The sequence below is a fragment of the Sturnus vulgaris genome, chromosome 6 (assembly GCF_052056855.1).
Source record: "Sturnus vulgaris isolate bStuVul1 chromosome 6, bStuVul1.hap1, whole genome shotgun sequence".
Lineage (NCBI taxonomy): Eukaryota > Metazoa > Chordata > Aves > Passeriformes > Sturnidae > Sturnus > Sturnus vulgaris.
This window is the reverse complement of record NC_142248.1, coordinates 6659194-6676639: the sequence shown is the minus strand read 5'-3', so window position 1 is coordinate 6676639 and position 17446 is coordinate 6659194. Positions and strand designations below refer to the sequence as shown.

Genomic DNA, 17446 nt, shown 5'->3' with positions numbered 1-17446 from the left:
ATAAGTAAGACATCAACAACCTTGTCCTTAGTATGCAGAGATAGATGCAATTCTTGCAGCTTACCGTGAGGTGACAGGTGCTTGATGGAGCAAGCAGCACAGAGGAGCTGGAGCTGTTCCTGCATATGGAGCTGTCTGCAAACTGTCTGGAATTGGAGTCCTCTGTTTATGAGACTGCCCTCCCTTGAGGTTTTTTCTAATTTTAACAGGAGCTGCTCAGTTGGGGCTGACAGAATTGAGCTATAGATACAACAGCAAGATAGATAACATGTAATCAGAGAGTAACACTTAAGGGGAACCTGTGGTGTCCTCATGCCAGCATAACGACCTTGTGTTTATTAAAATAAATATCCTCGAGCAAGACAGTACCAAGGAGTTCAATAACAGCTACATTTTTCTGTCCTCCTGCTGCTGAGTGAACAGAGTCTGAAGGTGCTACCTCTAATTGAAAGCATTCTGCTTGCTCATAACAGTTAAGGCTAATTTATTTGTTTATGACAAATAACTGCATGCAGAGTACATGGGAAAGGGGTGGTGTAAGGCAAAATTGAGTTAAATTTTCCAGCTGTGCTGAGGAATGATAGCAGATTCCCTGCACAATTCTTGTAAGTGATGCTGATGATAGTAAAAATAAGGTAATAAAAATGTATCGAGGCTGTTGCAAGCATTTTTCTGATTTACAGGTAGGTCCATTTTTCCAGTGATGTTTTTATATGGCATCTTCAAATGTCTGTGGGTCTGATAGGAATGTGTACCATGCAAACCTGACTTACTAGGTGAGACCCAAACTTGCAAAACAGGAAGCTAAATGGTCACTATAAATCTTGTGTTTCTGATAATACCTCTATCTAGGGACCTCATGGTCCTATCTGCTTTGACTTGAGTTTTGAGACTAAGATGGGATTTGGGTGATCTTCAGAGGTCCCCCCAGCTTCTCTATTCTGTCATTCTGTGAAATTGTCTGCTGATAGATCCTCTGTTGTCAGCTGACATATCCTCACAGTACTCCCACAAGATGGAAAATTCTAGAGTAATAGAACTGACAGAATAGCTTGTGATGATGCAGTCATCTTTATGATATAGAATACAATCAAATATGCTTATTTCATTCCTGATATTTCTTTTTCAGTAGGATTTGATTTCATGGACAGCAGCTGTGGAGATTATTCAGTGCAGCTGCTACTTAGTGTATGGCCAGATGTGAGATCAGGTAGCTGAGGACCTTGCTCACCCAGATTTTTAGTAATTCCAAAGATGAACATACACACCTTTCTGAGAAGCCAGCTGAATATTTAACAGCCTTCATGGCAATTCCTTTTTTTTCTTTCAACTTAAATACAGGTTTAAGCAGATTACTCTTGTTGCAGTTTGTGCTAATCTCCTTTCATGTATCACTGGCACTGTTAAAGAGGGTCTCTCTATTCTTGACAGGTTCCCATTAGGCATTAAGGTAAGATGGCCCATGAACTTTCTCTTCTGAACACTAAGAGCCTCATTTTTCAATCCTCCTTATCCATCATGTTCATCAGGCTCTAACTCCTACTGGCTGCAGTTCAGTACCTCAACGTGTCTTGTAATGTGTGTTTTATACACGAAGTAGCCATGGAGAGCAGTTGAGTCTCACAAGTGCTGTGGAGGGAAATAATCACTTTGCTCAATCTGCTGGCTGTCACTTGGCTGGTGCAGCCCTGTGTGCAGCTGGCATGGGTTCCTCCATCCCAGCGGCAGGGTTTTGCATTTGCCCTTGTCAGACTTCATTAGGTCTCTGTCAGCCCATGTCTGTGCAAGGCCAAAGGGCCTCTGAGGGGACTGATTGCAGGGACAGAGGCATCACAATTTCCATATTATATTTTATTTTATTATCTTCCGCATGGATAGGTTTTGTTTCCTTTTTTTCCTTTTTTTTTTTTCCTTTTCTCTTTAGGACTAACTTGGATCTTCCTTTTGATGCAGTTTACATCTGTTACTCTTGCTCATATATTTCCTAAGCATGGAAAATAAATTCATGCTATCCTCTTTTTCACAGCTCTTTAGGTATTTGGAAACTTATCATAACCTTTGATTACTCTTTTATTGTTTTCTCTCCTCCTCCTTTTTCACAGCTCTTAATCTCTTTGTAATTTTTCTTGTTTCCTCTGGACTATCTGCAGTTGACCCTCATTTTCATAGAAATGCCTGAAATTTGATGTGATAGTCTGGGTGAGTCTTTATCCTTTGTAAGTACCCTAGAGGATAATTTCCAGCCTTTTCAAAGCTGTGTATTAGCAGGTACATCCCAAATACAATTTATTGCTTTTACAACAGCATAAAATTAGGTTTAGCTCCTGAACCATAAAAACCTCCAAATCCTTTTCTGTGAAACCATTTTTCCACACTTCCACGCTATTTGTGTAAGAGGGTGATGACCCTAGATTCAAAATACTGTCCACCTTGAGCAACTTTGCTCCTGTGATAATCTGTTTTCCTCTATGTTGTGCTTTTCCTCCTGTTTATATCAGATGGGGCAGTGTTGAAACCCTGAATTCATGTGCTAGCATAGGAAACCATTATAAAACCTTTTGTGTTGTAGCAGAAACAGATTACTAGTTACACATTTGATTGTTTTTATGGCATTTTTTTCTCCCAATATTTTCCTGAGAATTTAAATTTAGTTAAAACTCTCAAAACTCCCCAGCTGTCTTTTGTTCCCAAGTGTAGAGAGGTTTTGCCTTCCTCTGGTTCCATCACTGTGCTGTGTAGAAATATTATCAAACAACATTCAGAAAATTGTCATAGGGCACTGTATATGTCACTAAGAGGTTGTCTTCACACAATATTCCTTCCCCAATCGACAGGAATTCAATTACATTTCTTAATTATCATGAGGCCAAATTCTTTGTTTGCTTAATTTTCATATTTAGATGATGGGACTAGGTGACTAGGTCCTGCTGTAGATGTGCACACCTTTGTAAAATCCAGATTATCATGTGATCAGTTTAGATGGCATGGGTATTCCAGGGCCCTCCTTTGTTCCTTGCTGTGATGCTTCTGCTTCATCAGTTTTTAGGGTTGGTCATAATTTATCTGCCTTTCTATTGGTTTCTGTTACTGTAGCCCCTCAATCATGAAGAGACCTGTAATTCAGTAAGCAAAATATTTTTTAATCTATCTGGGCTGTATTATGTTGCTATGAAATAACATCCTGTGGTCAAAAGATGAGCCTTTCTGGACTCAAGCACACATTGTCTTTGCATCTGCTTTCTCCCCGAGCTCTGTACATTTACCTGAAAGTATTGAAAACCCAAAATCTGATTATGTCAACCCTTCATCCACTGCTTTCCTCTATAGATACCTTTTGTTTCCCTAGAGAAGTCCCTGGCAATAGCAGTATATGCAAGATATGTTTATATTCACCAAAACAAGCCAGTGGCTTTAGAGGAAATTTTTCAGATACAGCTTCTAAATGACACAATATCTCCCAGAGCTTTGTGTAGTTGTATTAGGAAAGCTTTAAGAATTGACATATCCTAATTTCAAAAGGAACTGGAAAGCAAATTTCAATCTGATTGCTTTTCCACTCCAGATTCTATATGGCTCCCTATTGACTGTGGATACCTGCCAAGATAACTTTGATTAGGTCATCTCATCAATAAGCAATGTCCTTCCAGGAAACCACTTTAATTCAATTAATGTGGCAAGTCAAGCTGGGTCAGAATTGAAATTCAGTAGATATTTGTATTGCAGAGACATTTGTTAATTACATACAATTTTTCATAAGGGACCTCATCAGATAAAGGCCTTAAAGGGGGAAACAGAAGCATCCAATTGTAATCAAGACATCAATGTGCATTCTGTGTAGGTAGAGGAAATTAACACTACGTGTGTCAGATACTCCATAGGAAATTTATAAAATTTTACCAGAGTTGCAGGGGGGAGATGGAGAAGAGCAGTCAAATGAAAGGCATTTAAGTGGAACCTTATAGATGAATAAAAACCCCAAACAGTAAAGATAATTGAAGAAAAGAAACACTCATACCTTGAAAAAAAAGGGTCAAGACAAAACATACACTCTATGTATGATTACATGCAGTAATTGTTGAGGAAATACTAGAATTTAATGCAAATCACCTAATAACAGTATTTGTTATATATAGATCTCTCCCTATAAATAGAGAGACTATCTCTGCATGTTCATATTTAATATGTTGAAAACAGGCAGGCAACAACATTGTACTTGATCACAGTTTTACTCAAATAGCAAACTTCTGACATGACATTTTAAAGTCTGCCAAATTTAAACAAAAAAGATAATAGAGAAGATGATACTGTACATCATGTACTTTTGTTAATTGACAGTATAAGTAGTTAGATGATTTCTGGTAGAAATAGTCACAAAGTGCTGCAGTGAGTAGTTAAGAGTTTTGTATGTTCCAGCATAAGATGAAGCAGAAAATATAAAACATGTATGTGTCCGAGTTCTTGATTTTTGCTAGAAATATTTAAGTAGTTAAAAGTTGTTTGCCTCGTGTTTTACTTCATGTGATCTTGTGCTTGTTTCTCAGGAGCATTTAAATATCCTCTATCCTAAAAATGTTTTTGGGTTAGACAGCAAATGTCAAGCAAGATTGTGAAAAGTGATACACTGATGTACAGAAAAACAGTAACTGCTCCATATATTAATGACCAAATTGGCTGTCCTGTTATGCAAAGGTAAATTGCTAAGATGAATTCAGAGAAGAGTTTCAAGAAAGCCCTGTGATCTGGGAACCATTGCCTCTGAAAGATTTGAGAAATTCAGTCTGCTAAATTTATCCAAGTGTTGATTGAGAGATGATCTCAGAATAGCTTTCGAGTATGTTCTTATGGAAGAGACTGCACATAGATTGTTCTGTTTCAAAGTTGCAAATGTGGCCTCATTATTCATATATGAAGCAAAATGAGGCAAGAAATAAATAAAAAACAAAAAAAAAGTAATATAATTCGGCACAGTAGAATTTCTTCTTTTTTTACTAGCGCTGTTCACTCTAAGGTCTCAAGACTTTGCATGGCAGGAAGATCCACTGATTCCAGGCTCTCAGTTATGACAATTATTATGTTTTGAGGATATTGCTAACATTACTGAATGTGAAGTAGCACTTTGAGGACGACAGTTCTCTCATCCCTTTCAGGACCTGATTTGTTAGCCTTGCTGTTTCCATGCACCTCCAACTGAAGATGCAACTCTTTGAAGCATAGAGCATTAAATCAGTAACAGACGTTTGCTAAAATGAAATTGGAGTGGTTGGTAATTCTGTGGGATTTATAGCCAATAACAACAGGCAGGTGCTCAGACAGGTTTATTGATGTGTTATAATGATGTGAAGTGAAGAAACCACAGCAGGAGACCAAGGACTTGCTTTTTCTGTTTACTTAATGCAGTCTTCTAAGGAAAACACCACATTTCTGAATTTGGGTGGTTTTATTGACTCTGTTGGTACCTGAATGAGGTCTGAATTGCAGCCACCAAACTCATTTGTTTTGTCAGATTTGAAGCTCCAGCCTTCTTTAACAAATAAAAAACCCAAAAATTGTATGGGGAGATGCTGGCAATCTTATTGTTCTGTTCAGCCATTACTGCTGTGAGGAGATGAGAAAAAAATACCCAGGGACGTGGCAGGTTTGGCTTGATGACATTTAGAAGCATGGTCCCTACAGCCAATACAAGATATGATCATGTTGTATTTTGTGAATCCTACATGGTAGTGGCAAATGCAGTTGTTTGTCATCATTACTTGTCCACCCTTCCAATGGCAGAGCTGTCATCCAGACTGATTACCCCAAAGCAACAGAAACTGCAGCAGAAGTGCCAAACTAATTTCAGTCACTAGAACGGGACTTTGTTTAGGCAGTTCAGTGACTGATTTAGTCAAGAAAGCACTAATTGCAAGGTAATAAAAATTTCCTTACGAGGATTTTTTTTATTTGTTTTACAGTAATGAAGTGTATTCAGGCCAATTTTAATCTAAATATATTACTGATATTTCTTTTGTTGAGAACAGTGTTTAACAAAAGCAGTTACAGTTAATTTTAAGCATATTTTAAAAAATGTATTCTTAATTCAAAAATAGGTGTTTGAATCTGATTCAAAGAAGTTGTTACAGTTTTGTTTGTTTGTTTGTTTGTTTTTGTTGGTGTTTTTTTGTTGTTTTTTTTAGTTGTTTGGGTTTTTTTTTTTGTTTTTGTTTTTGTTGTTTTTTTTTTTTTTTTTTGTCTGGAAAAAGAAACAATTGAGATGACCTGTGATGTAACCAAAATGGTTTCTCAGCTTGGTCTCATATTTCTGCATGTGAATTCTAATAGCTCCTGGATACCAGTGAAATCTTATTTAATTTGCAGTTATAAAGCACCATGAACACAATTTCAAAAATGAAATGAGACTTGGGCCTTGAGATACAATCTTTTAATGTCATATAATGTTTAGTAAGCCTGTGAAAGTAATGAGGATATTATTGTGGAATAAAGCTATGCTTATGTCTCAGGTTCATGGATTTTATGGAAGAATAACCTCATCCTAGATCTTGTGAGATTTCCATACCTATGCTACATAATTTCCAAGCAGACGTGTTCTTAGCTGCTAATTTGCAATGCAGATGAAAGAGTCCTTCAGTAGCGAGATTTCAATCTTTTGCCAGCAGCTTAAACTTTCATTTAAGACAATGTTTAAGAAGTATTCAGAAGATAATGTAGCAGAACTCATTAAGAGAAGACATCAGTGTAATACACAGGATATTCTAATTATTACCACAAACTACAAAGTTTAAAAAAGTGTTTTCGGAAATCAACTCAAGTGGGACTAATACTTCATGGGAAGCTTCCAACTTCTCAGAAAAAAAGATAGGCTTGAAAGAATTGGTAGACTCTGCTACAAAGGGTTATTAATAATATACCATTATCAAAGTGAAAGAGGTTCTTTAGGAAAACAAATCATATTGGTTTGTAGGTGTGAGTTGAAGGTTGGGTCCCTGCACTAGACTAAACTACCTGGTCTTTAAGTTCAAAATATAATGTGATCTCACATGTGTAAATGCAATTGTTTGGATCAAGTTTTAGAGCAGAACTCTTAAGGAGGTAAGAGAAAAAAAACCCCTGTAAATTATGAATCTGTGTCCAAAAACGAAAGAATCTTTCTCCAAAAAGAAACTGGCCATCTCAGTGACCCCTCACTGGACTTGCTTCTGTTTATTCTTATCTTTTTTTCTGCATTGAGACAGAAAATGATGCGTTGTATTCAGTAATTGAAAGCTAAAACATTGGCTTTTGTGTAAAAGTTGTCTTTCAACTATATTTGGAGTTGTTTTGTTTCCCAATTCTTTGGGGACACACTGCTTCTCAGTGGAGTCATAAGGCTTCCTGCCAGGCTTGGCAGTTTGCCTCATCTCAGATTTCATGGGAGATCTCAGAATGGAAGATAAATAAGGACAACACAGAAAATACCTCACCCTTCTACCCTTCTCTCCACTGGAAATCTCACTATGGGCTACATATTTTTTTTTTCTGTAGGGTAAGGAAAGTTTTCTTTAGAGTGTGTTTGGATCACAAGTTTTATTCACTCAAGACTGATGAAACACATCCTTCTGTGATCCAATCAGCTACTGTGGTTTGCCCTGTGAAACCCTAAAAACTACAAAGTTTCAGGTAAATTCATTTTTAATGTGATTACAGCCCCTTTCCCCCCGCCCCTTCTTTATGGAAAGTTGATGCAGAGGAGAGGAAGCTTGATTGTCCAGTCTGAATGCTTAAAGCCTGCCAATTGTATGGTATGACAAAAGAAAGTAAAAAAGATGTATTTGTTACCATAGCAACAATAAAACTCTTCCTCTAACTGCATTGAAAAACAACATCTATCCTCTCCTCATGAACTGTTAAGAAATTATATCTGAAATGTTATCTGTGAGATATTTTACACTGACCTGAAATGCATATTGGTTTATTAAACTGAGACCTTTACCCCCCCAAAAAATCATTGTATTCATGCAAGGATATCACAAAACTCTATTTAGTTTTCACTGGAACTTTATAAAAATTACATTTAATTAAAAATGTTTTATACAGAAAAACATGATGAAAATCAGAATTGTGCATTGTATTCTGCCATACTTTTTGTCCCTATTCTGTTCCAGATATCACAGTATGGGGATGGACAATATTTAGTTTCCCACTGTGAGATGCCATTTGTCAAAGTGACCAAGACAGTATTACAAACAGCACTGCTTTTGAATTTGGCTTTTTATTCCTTTTAGCTGATTTTTTTTTTGCCAGTTTGTGTGTTTCACGTTGGCTCTGATGTGGAACATGCTGTGGTGTGGGTAACAATCAGGTAGTGCATCCTTTCAGGTAAAACTCTTGGAGCTGCTGTGATTTCAGGGACACTTTGCCTGCTCCTTAAAGATGCTCACTTCCAGCTTCAATACTTCAGCACATCTCATGACACTCTTAGCAAAAGGTATTTTGAGTTCAGCAGGCTGCTGCATTGCTTTACAGAGTCTTCAGGAGAAGTATTTAATTTTATTCCTGTCTTGCATTTAATTCCTTTAATACAAAGAGTTTTATAGTCAGGCAAACTGAGGTAATATGAGTTTAACAAGTAGCAAAGGAAGGTGTGTGTTTGTTTTTGGTTTGTTTGTTTTTGTCCTTCCCAACTCAAACTTTTGTTTTTATTCGTACATTCCCTTGGCAGAGCAATTTTCTTTTGAAATGCAAAGTGACATTCGAATAAAATTGAATCAATTTTGTTAAATTTTTCTAGGAAAATATTTTTAGAAGCATAAAAACGAAATTTCTGTTTCTTTTCCTTTTCTCCTGTTTTAAATTTCATAATGTGTTTATATGACTTTATAATATTTTGCATTAAGATCCACTGAAGTTCCTAATTCCTTTGGGTGCTAAAAAAAAAGTAAATATTTCTAGTGTTCTCTTTAACTTTTGAGGACAAAGAATTACTGTGTGTAGTGAATACATACTAGAGCCAAGTAAAGCATTTTTAATCATTGTGCACTGGGATTTGCCACAGTATTTCACCTTTAACCAGTGTCTGTAATTAAAAATCCAGTCTTTGAACAGAATTTACTCATTATTTTCCTGTATTGATAATTAATTGCTAATGCTGTATTTTTGGACACCATTTTCTGTAGGCTGACATTGTGATATCTCCCTCAAATCTACACATTAGATGTCTACCCTTATTTAAGGAAATTGGCTATGCTTGAGTGAAAACCTCTTCTAGAATTTATTTCCCTCCTCCATACCTGTGGTGTGACTTAGGGTTGTATAACCATGGTCATGTTAGTGAAACAACTTAGCCTGTCTTAAAGCTGCACTGAAAAATGGCTAATAAAGGAATTTTTTTATCTTCAACTGCACTGTTGTAGTTATCTAGAATGCAGAGTAGATCTGCTGAGCTGCTTATATCAAGGGGAGTGAAAATTAATACTATTTTTTCTCCCCTACTCAGAAACTGTCACACATTTTGAGTAGCTTTTGCTCTGTAGTTTCATGAGCAATTTTTACTTAACCTATAAGATTAAAAAAAAAATATTATTTATCTATGTTAATTATAGGAAAATAAGTAGAAACTTTTCCTCTGCATATTTATTGCCTTGAATTGTATAGTTTGGACCTGTGCTGTGGAATAGAAAATAAGGGTTTAGAGAGTAGAGATTTAAGTATTTTGTGTACAACGTGGAGGTGACTTAATCACTCTTCAGTACATAGAAAGTAAAACTTTCAGCAGCTACTTCTCTCCTTCTTGGATTAAGTTTCTTCTGCATTGTGTGACAAACTCCACAATCCAGATTAGAGTTTTTCCTCTGTTTTTGTGTTAAGGTTTTGTTGCCAGCAGTGACTGTCCACCTTTCTTTGGTGACCCAAGGGACCCTCAGCCGGATGCTCACCTCTCTGTGTGCCACATACCATGTGCTCGTTGTTCAAGACATCTTCAGAGCATCAACATTTACCAACATCCTGGAAACATGTCCTCTCCTGCTTCTCTTTCTGTGCCTTTTTCCCATTTTCACTTTCAGACAAACCCTCATTTTTTTCTCCCTTCTTAAAATCCTTTTTATTGATTCCTTAGAGATGTGGCATGTTCAGAAATGTTCTTAATAATATATACTGTTCCCATACCACTATGTTAATTCTGAATCATATGCATTTTGGGGGGAGATTCTTTCAAATTCTCTGGCAAAATAGTTTTGACAGGAGCTAAAATTGTACAGTCAGAGCCATTTCTGCTCCAATTAATCTTTACATTAAAAGGTGTTTTACAGAGAGCTTGCAGAAGTGAAAATTCATCTTTCTGAAAATTGCCAATTTCTATCGGCATTGTCACTGGCTAAGAAACTGTTTCTAGGACATATAAAATTAAACTGAAGGAATCTTTTTTTTCCTGACCTTCAAACGGGCTAGTGTTAGTAGCTTCCAGTAAAACTGCACTTGATGTATTTTGTGGAAATAAATTAAAAAATGATGAATTTAGGCAGACTCAAGAACAATCTTAGCAATGGTGAGAGTTATTAGGTTGAAGGACATTGAAATTTCTCATAACTTTCATATTTATATTAACACTGCACTGGTCAACAGACAAGAAAATATATTCTTAGAGATAACATTGACCAAAATAAAATAGAAGTACAGAAGTTGAATTAGCCAGTTGACCTTGTGTATCTGTGTCCTAATCTCCTGTAATGCATTACCTGTTGCTGCACTGCTCAGGCCAGCAGAGTAAGTCATTTTAAGAGTGGGGTCTGTGAATACTGAAAAAGTTCAGTCAATTTGCAGGAGTAATAACCTCTCCACAGTGCCATCCAGCCCATCCATTTTTTCATATGCTGTGCTGTGTCGTGTAAATAATCCCTCCCAAAATGAAACATCTCCATTTGCTGCTTCTGTGCCCAGTTATGTTGACTAAAGAGAATGTGGAATAATTATGTTCTTGGGTGTTTTCTGTTTTGATTCTGCTTCAGGGGTTAATTATGATCACTTAAATTGAAATCCTGGTAAATGAGGTATTCTGATATAAAGTTGCAGTTATTTTTAATATTTGTCTAGCAAATAACAGAAACTTTTTGACTAATGCATATTTATGCTGCCCCAAATTGATTCTGCAGGATATTGCCTGGTCATTTATTCAGTACAGCATCCATCAGAGCTTTGAAAGGTGTCAGGTAAAGGTTCTTGAAACTAATATTGAAGAATGGTTGTTAATGATGTGCCCTTTCCCAGAGATCTTAGCTGTCTGCTTTACCCTTAAAAATTAAATATTAAATCAGTCTTGAAACATGAAGGTTTTGGTCTCTTGTTAAATTCTCTGATACTTTCCACAGGCTTCTATCATAACTTTACAATGACCTATTTTTAGAAATTTATGATCTCTTTTCATACCATGATTCTTAGGGTGAGAAAATAAACACATTCTACTGAAAGCATGGGCACATTATTTGGCTCTTACTTGTTTCCAAAGCATGTAGTGGCCATCTCCCACAGGCTGCTGTGAAGAGAGTTTTCTTCTCAGTGTTTTATGCTTTTTATTGCTGAAATAAGCCACGTGTCAGGCAGGAGGAGAAAAGGAAGTTATGCTCCTCTGATCTCTGCTATATTTAAATGACTGCTCAATGTAGTTTTTTTTTACTAAGTTGGAGTAAACATTCATCAATTTTCTGTTTGCTTGCCTGAAGGTGCAATGTCCTTAGGAAGGAGCTTTTATTCCATACTTGACTGTTTTCAGGTCCAAGTATATAGTTATAAAAACTGTATTTTGTCTTTGAAGGAATAAATGAGATCCTGAACTTTTGTGTTTTCTTTCAACAGAAATACATTCTGTGACAAAGTATTCTTATTAATCATCTAACCATGAAGGGACCCTGTGATGTACTCAGATCAGACGACTCTAATATTGTAAAAATTTTGAGTAATGTGAAAATTTAGAAATTAAAAATGCTGGAAACTTGAGATAGTTGTTAGGTAATGCATTTTCTATCTATAATCTACTAAAATAAGTAAATATAAAAGTATAAACATGGATATGGGAAACCAATAGAATGAGATGGCAGTAAAATATTTGCAAAGCTGGAATCAAGCATAAATAGTGAGAATTAAGCCAAAGAGTAGCCTTTCCAAACCAGAGACTCGGGAGCTGATCTTGGTTGGGTTTGCAGTTATGCCCCAGCCAAGTCTGTAGGAGCAGGACTGGCAGCATCCTGATGGGGCAGCAGTGCAGCTGTCCTGCTGGGGACACTCAGCCATGCACATCTGCACATCTACCTGAAACCTTCACATTTCATACTGGAAGAGAGAGTGCTTTTGTAATGATAAGCATAAAAACTTCTGGTTTAAGTGTTTCTTTAATTTTAAACCAATTATTTAAAAATACCAGTTCATTTCTCTTTTCCTGCTTTAGCAGTCAGCATTATTTGAATCCTTCATTTGAGTTGTTCATTCATTTCATCATCATCACCATTATAATCCTGGAATCTATATCTCATTTTCCCTTTTTAAAATATGCCTATTATAAGTATTTTAAAAGTATGTTATTTGTCTGAAAATTTTTCTCGACTCCTTCAAAGGACAGAAGAAAATAGAATACAAGTGAGTCCTGAGTATTGATGTGAAATAGTTTTCTGGATCTGTGTTTCTATCTCTTCAAGGTCTCATCTTGAGATGAATGTTGCCTGGGAACTGAGAACCAGGAGAAAGATTCTCCTTTACTAATAACACAGTCTTTTTATCTCTCATCCTTACCTTCAGGTGTTCTCTGTGTCTGGGGAAGCTGCCTTGAAAAGCTGGCCATAATCCTAGTTGTGAGACCAGAGTTAATAAATATTTTGATAGCAATGTTTAAGCAGAAAAGAGAAAGGTGGCCAGAATTTGTTGATATTAGCAATGGAGAACAAATACATCAAGTAATGGTTATTAAATTACTTTGACATGATAAGTTACTTCTTGGAAATTATAAATGCAGAAAAGAATTGAGTACATCTTGCAGTAAAGGCCTACACTTCTCTGCACCAAGAGCAACCTGCTTCAAATAGAATGAGATTTCAAACCTAGCAAAATGTCATTTTATATAGAATTCTCTATAATTTTACATAGGTATATTCTACTTTAAACTACTTGAACATCTTCTTAAATGGATGGGGGAAATGGACTGTGTTATCCATCCTGAGATCATGACTCAGAAAAATAATGCAAATAGAGAATGGCCATTATGCTTTAGTGGCAGAGCAGGAGAGAAGGGTGGGAACACTTCTAAGTGAATCTGAAAGATTTCAAAGAGACTGTTTGATGTGCAAGAATTATGGACAGAAATCAAAACAAAGAGCAAGGCATCGTCCCAAAATACTAATTGCATTCTATAAAATTAATTATATTAATTGGTATTCTCCCAGTGTATTGTCAGCTAATTCCCTTCACAACCAGTAGATCTTTCCAGGGTGTGTGCTGGAATCACTTTCCTTATTGGTTTACTGAATTCACCTCACACATCTGTCTCACATCCCCTCTGATCTCTGGCCTTACACAACCTGAAGTTCACCTTCAGAGTCCTTTGCAATTCTTAACTTTTTGTTTCAGTGCTGAGGTCTTTCAGGTCTTACCATCTGAAGCTTTTGTACCCATTTGGGATGGAATAGTATTCACTTTCTTCGGAGCAGCTTGTGTGGATTTGTGCTGAAAACAGTGTTGGCAACACAAGAATGTTTTTGTTATTGCTGAGCAAAGACTTGCTCTTTGTCCCCAGTGCCCAGCAGTGAGCAGGGGCTGCACAAGGAGCTGGGAGGGGACACAGCCAGGAGAGCTGAGCCCAAGTGACCCGAGGGACATGACAGACCAGCATGTGCCCTGCTCAGTAGGGAAACTGAGAGGGGCACAAAATCTGCAGGCTCTGCCCTTGCTTAGGGGCTGGCTGGACACTGGTCAGCTGGTGGTGAGCAATGAGTTTACTTGGATTTTTTTAATAATTTCTTTTCCTTGGTTTATTTTATTTGTTTTTGTAGGGGATGGAAAAGGCATCTTCCTTTTTTTCGCTCATGTCCAAGTGTTTCAACACGACTTTTTTGCAGTTTTAGCATCACAATTCTCCCTCACACAGGGCAAAAAGCGAGCAGGCAGTTGTGTGTGTTCAGCTGCATATTGGGTGTAAAAAGCGATATTAATTCAATTCTGCACATAATTTCCTTTATTTCTTTCACTTTCAGCTCTATGCCTTCTCTTCTGCTCCTTTTAGCACTTGGAATGGAATTAATTTTCCTTTCTTCTGATCACCTGTCCCACTTTCCTTACAGATTCTTTTTCAAAGACCTACAGTGTGGAGTGCTCTCCAGCTGTTGTAACTTCAGTTAGCAATGAACTGATTCTTGTTTATATTCTAAATTAAAAGATGAGGACAAAAATATGATGATAAGTGTTATTTTATTTGCCTTATTTGTTAGGCTGTTGGACTGGATTAGTCAGGATTCTGCTTACATGGTGCTACAAGGTTTTATGCAGTGCTTTGTAATGAATCTGCTGGTAATAAGCAATGTAGTTTTCTGAAACTACAGATTAATTAGCTCTTTTTAATATGTAGGTCAAAAAAGTGAACTCATTTTTGATTAACAAGTTGATAATTGCTTAATAATAATATTGTTGCTATGATTTTTTAAAATTTCATGTTCTTAAAGTTCATCTATAGATAATTCACAAATACTTTCAAGCTCATAGCTAACACTTGCTAAATTTTGATTAGTTTCAACTAGCTCTGTAGTTTTATTTTTTTATTGTAAGGTTATACAACTAGTCAATGCCACTGAAAATTCTGAATTATGTATTCAGGGAAGTGGGTTGGTGTCACTTAAATTCTTTCTATTTTCCATGTGATTTTCAGTTTTCTTCAGTATATATTCTAATATTTGCTTTTGGATTTATTCATTGTGATTAGTTTCTTTCCTGATCTAAAACATCCTCAAAAATGAGGCATAATTTGACCAACACCAATTTAAATAAAAAGATTAAGTGAATATTTGAATGAAGGCAAATCAACATCTGAAAATAAATATGAAATTTTTCAGAAAGCATTTATTTTCCTATGTAACCCCTCTCTGCTTTGGGAAGCCACCTAGCATTCCTATTTCAGCACAACAGTGTTCCTTTCCTTTGGTTCTTTTTGCATAACTGATACAGAAAGCTCTTATGCCTATTCATAAGACTATTTCTATTCTGAATAGAACATTAGGGTTTTAATTCTGTTTAAAAGCAGTGATTATAAACAAAATTTCAATTTTATCTTAGGATAAATTTTAACTTTAGCAAATGTCTATGCTCTGTTATGACAAAATTTTGCTTACACACAAGTAGGGGCATGAGTACAGGTAAGTCAAATAGTTACAAATATTGTATAAGAGAATTTAAGTGTTATTTGCTAATTGTTTTCATGAATGCATAGTATTTTAGATAATATATTGAAGAACATCTGTCTAGGCAAGAGGCAGGAACTTTTGAAAATAGTCTGTATTTTTCCTTATCCACATGTTTAACAACAGACACATGGGAACCACCCCCCCATGAGGTCTGGTAAAAAAAATCAATGTTATCACCTTCTGTCTCAATTATGATTTCTGCTTTTATTATGACTAACAGTTCATTATTGCTTTATTGCAGTTCCTGTGTTATGTTTCTGTTTTTTTAAATGCTCCATCAAATTTATGTGAATGACATTGGATTCCCATGGCACTGTCTGGACTGCTTTTAGGTTGTCTACTGTTCTGATGTTGTTTGTAGTTTCATGCAAGCTTTTAGATTTTAAGCAGGCAATCCATGTTTGTGCACCTATTGGAAAAGAAGTACTTTGCTATGTTCACAAAATACTAAGAAATTGTCAAGAACTGGATTACATGTTTGTAAACACAGTAAGGAAGGTTGAGTAACATCTTACATTTTAATTATGAGGCAGTCTCAGAATTGAGATGTAACATGAATTGGTTTCTCAGTTCTGTTTTAACTGATATTTCTGCTTGCTTTTGAGAGTGTAGACTTCAGTTTCTTTACATGCAGAGCTTCAATTCCAGGCCTGAAAGCTAGTAAAACCTGTTTAAACTCTACACTGACCTTATTTTTTCTGAGCCGTGTAGCTATGTTCCATCAATCATCTCAAGAAACTTTTATTTCCCTTTTGCTAAATTTGCACTTGAAGTAACATGGCCAAGTTCACGGGGAGGATAATGGAAATGAAGTGCATCTTGGATGTATTAACCTGTAAATTTTGAGTGTCCCTTATCAGGACATCTTAAAATCCACTGATTTCAAACAGCTCAGTGCTGTGAGTGACCAGGATTCACAAATACCCAGCCTGATTCTCTGTGGGTTTTTTCCCCCCAGTAATACACGGACTCCCAGAAATGAAGTAGAATTTGTTTTCTGTATCTTTACTTTTCCTCCAGAGATTTGGTCCTGCACTATATGGGAAATACAGGAATAATGTTCAAAATAGAATAGTAAAGCATGTGGCCAAAACAGAGGAAACACTAGCTAATATAATGCCTACAACATATTTATTTCTTCTCTCTTCTGGGAGACAACAGCCCTATTCTGACTTCTGGAAAGATTCTGCGTTTTTTCATTATGTTAATAAATTGTGGAAATAGGTTGATTACAATAATGTCTTGTCTGGGCAGTACTTGACACTGTTTAATGCATTTATTGGGGTTAAGGAAAGAAAGGGTAGGAGGGCATACTGTGAAAGAGTCAAGTCTTTCTAGTGGTGCTGCAAAAAAAAAAATTATCAAGTCTTTGTAATTTAGTTGTGAGATGTGTAACTTTTAAAGCCCAAAGCAGCACCACTGATGTCATCAAAGTTCCTGCAGTCACCAACACCACTTCTTGCAATAAATTGAGTAATTTCTGACAAGCTCTGTGTGACTCCTGGAAGCTCCAAGTGCAACTGAATTCACTTCCCATGAGCAGCTTTCAGTGATGGTTCCTGGTGCAATTGCACAACAAACAAACCAAGGTGCAGGGAGAGCAGCTTGTGGATTGCAGGCACTGCTCTGCCTTAATGGCTCTGTATGGAGCCAGTGCCTTAGAAAAGGAGTTTGAAGCTATCACCTTTGCTTATAGATAAAGCATAAAACTATACTCGAGCTTTCCTGTAGTAGTTACATTATCTGCTGCTTAGTTTTTGAGCAGTAGAAATACTGACCAAAACCTGAGCTCTTCCAGTTAATTCAGTGTAGCTGGATAACTTCTGAAATTTCTGTTTTAATAGGGCTGGCTTGAATTGTTTTGTACTGCACACGTGTTGGCTCTTACACAGTTGTGTTCTGAATTCTCAGAGGGGTTTTGATTGAGTAGTTGTCCATGACACTGCTGTATTTGCATTCTAATGTTTTTAAGGGAAAAAAATAATTTGTAATGTAAGAGTGAAGTTATATAAGCTTTAGGTATGCTATCCCATTTTCAG

The 17446-nt window shown here is 36.4% G+C and overlaps 1 protein-coding gene across 4 annotated transcripts in view; it reads left to right on the top strand.

The window, feature by feature from the left end:
• Positions 1-17446, top strand: part of LRRC4C (leucine rich repeat containing 4C) — a 473950-nt gene that overhangs the window by 174347 nt on the left and 282157 nt on the right. Inside the window, exon 2 of one of the 4 annotated variants that reach the window (XM_088166805.1) lies at positions 7519-7653. The exons of the other annotated variants lie outside the window; for them this stretch is intronic. The gene's annotated coding sequence lies outside the window, so the exon portion shown is untranslated. The remainder of the gene's footprint in view (positions 1-7518; positions 7654-17446) is intronic. 4 annotated transcript variants of the gene reach the window in all.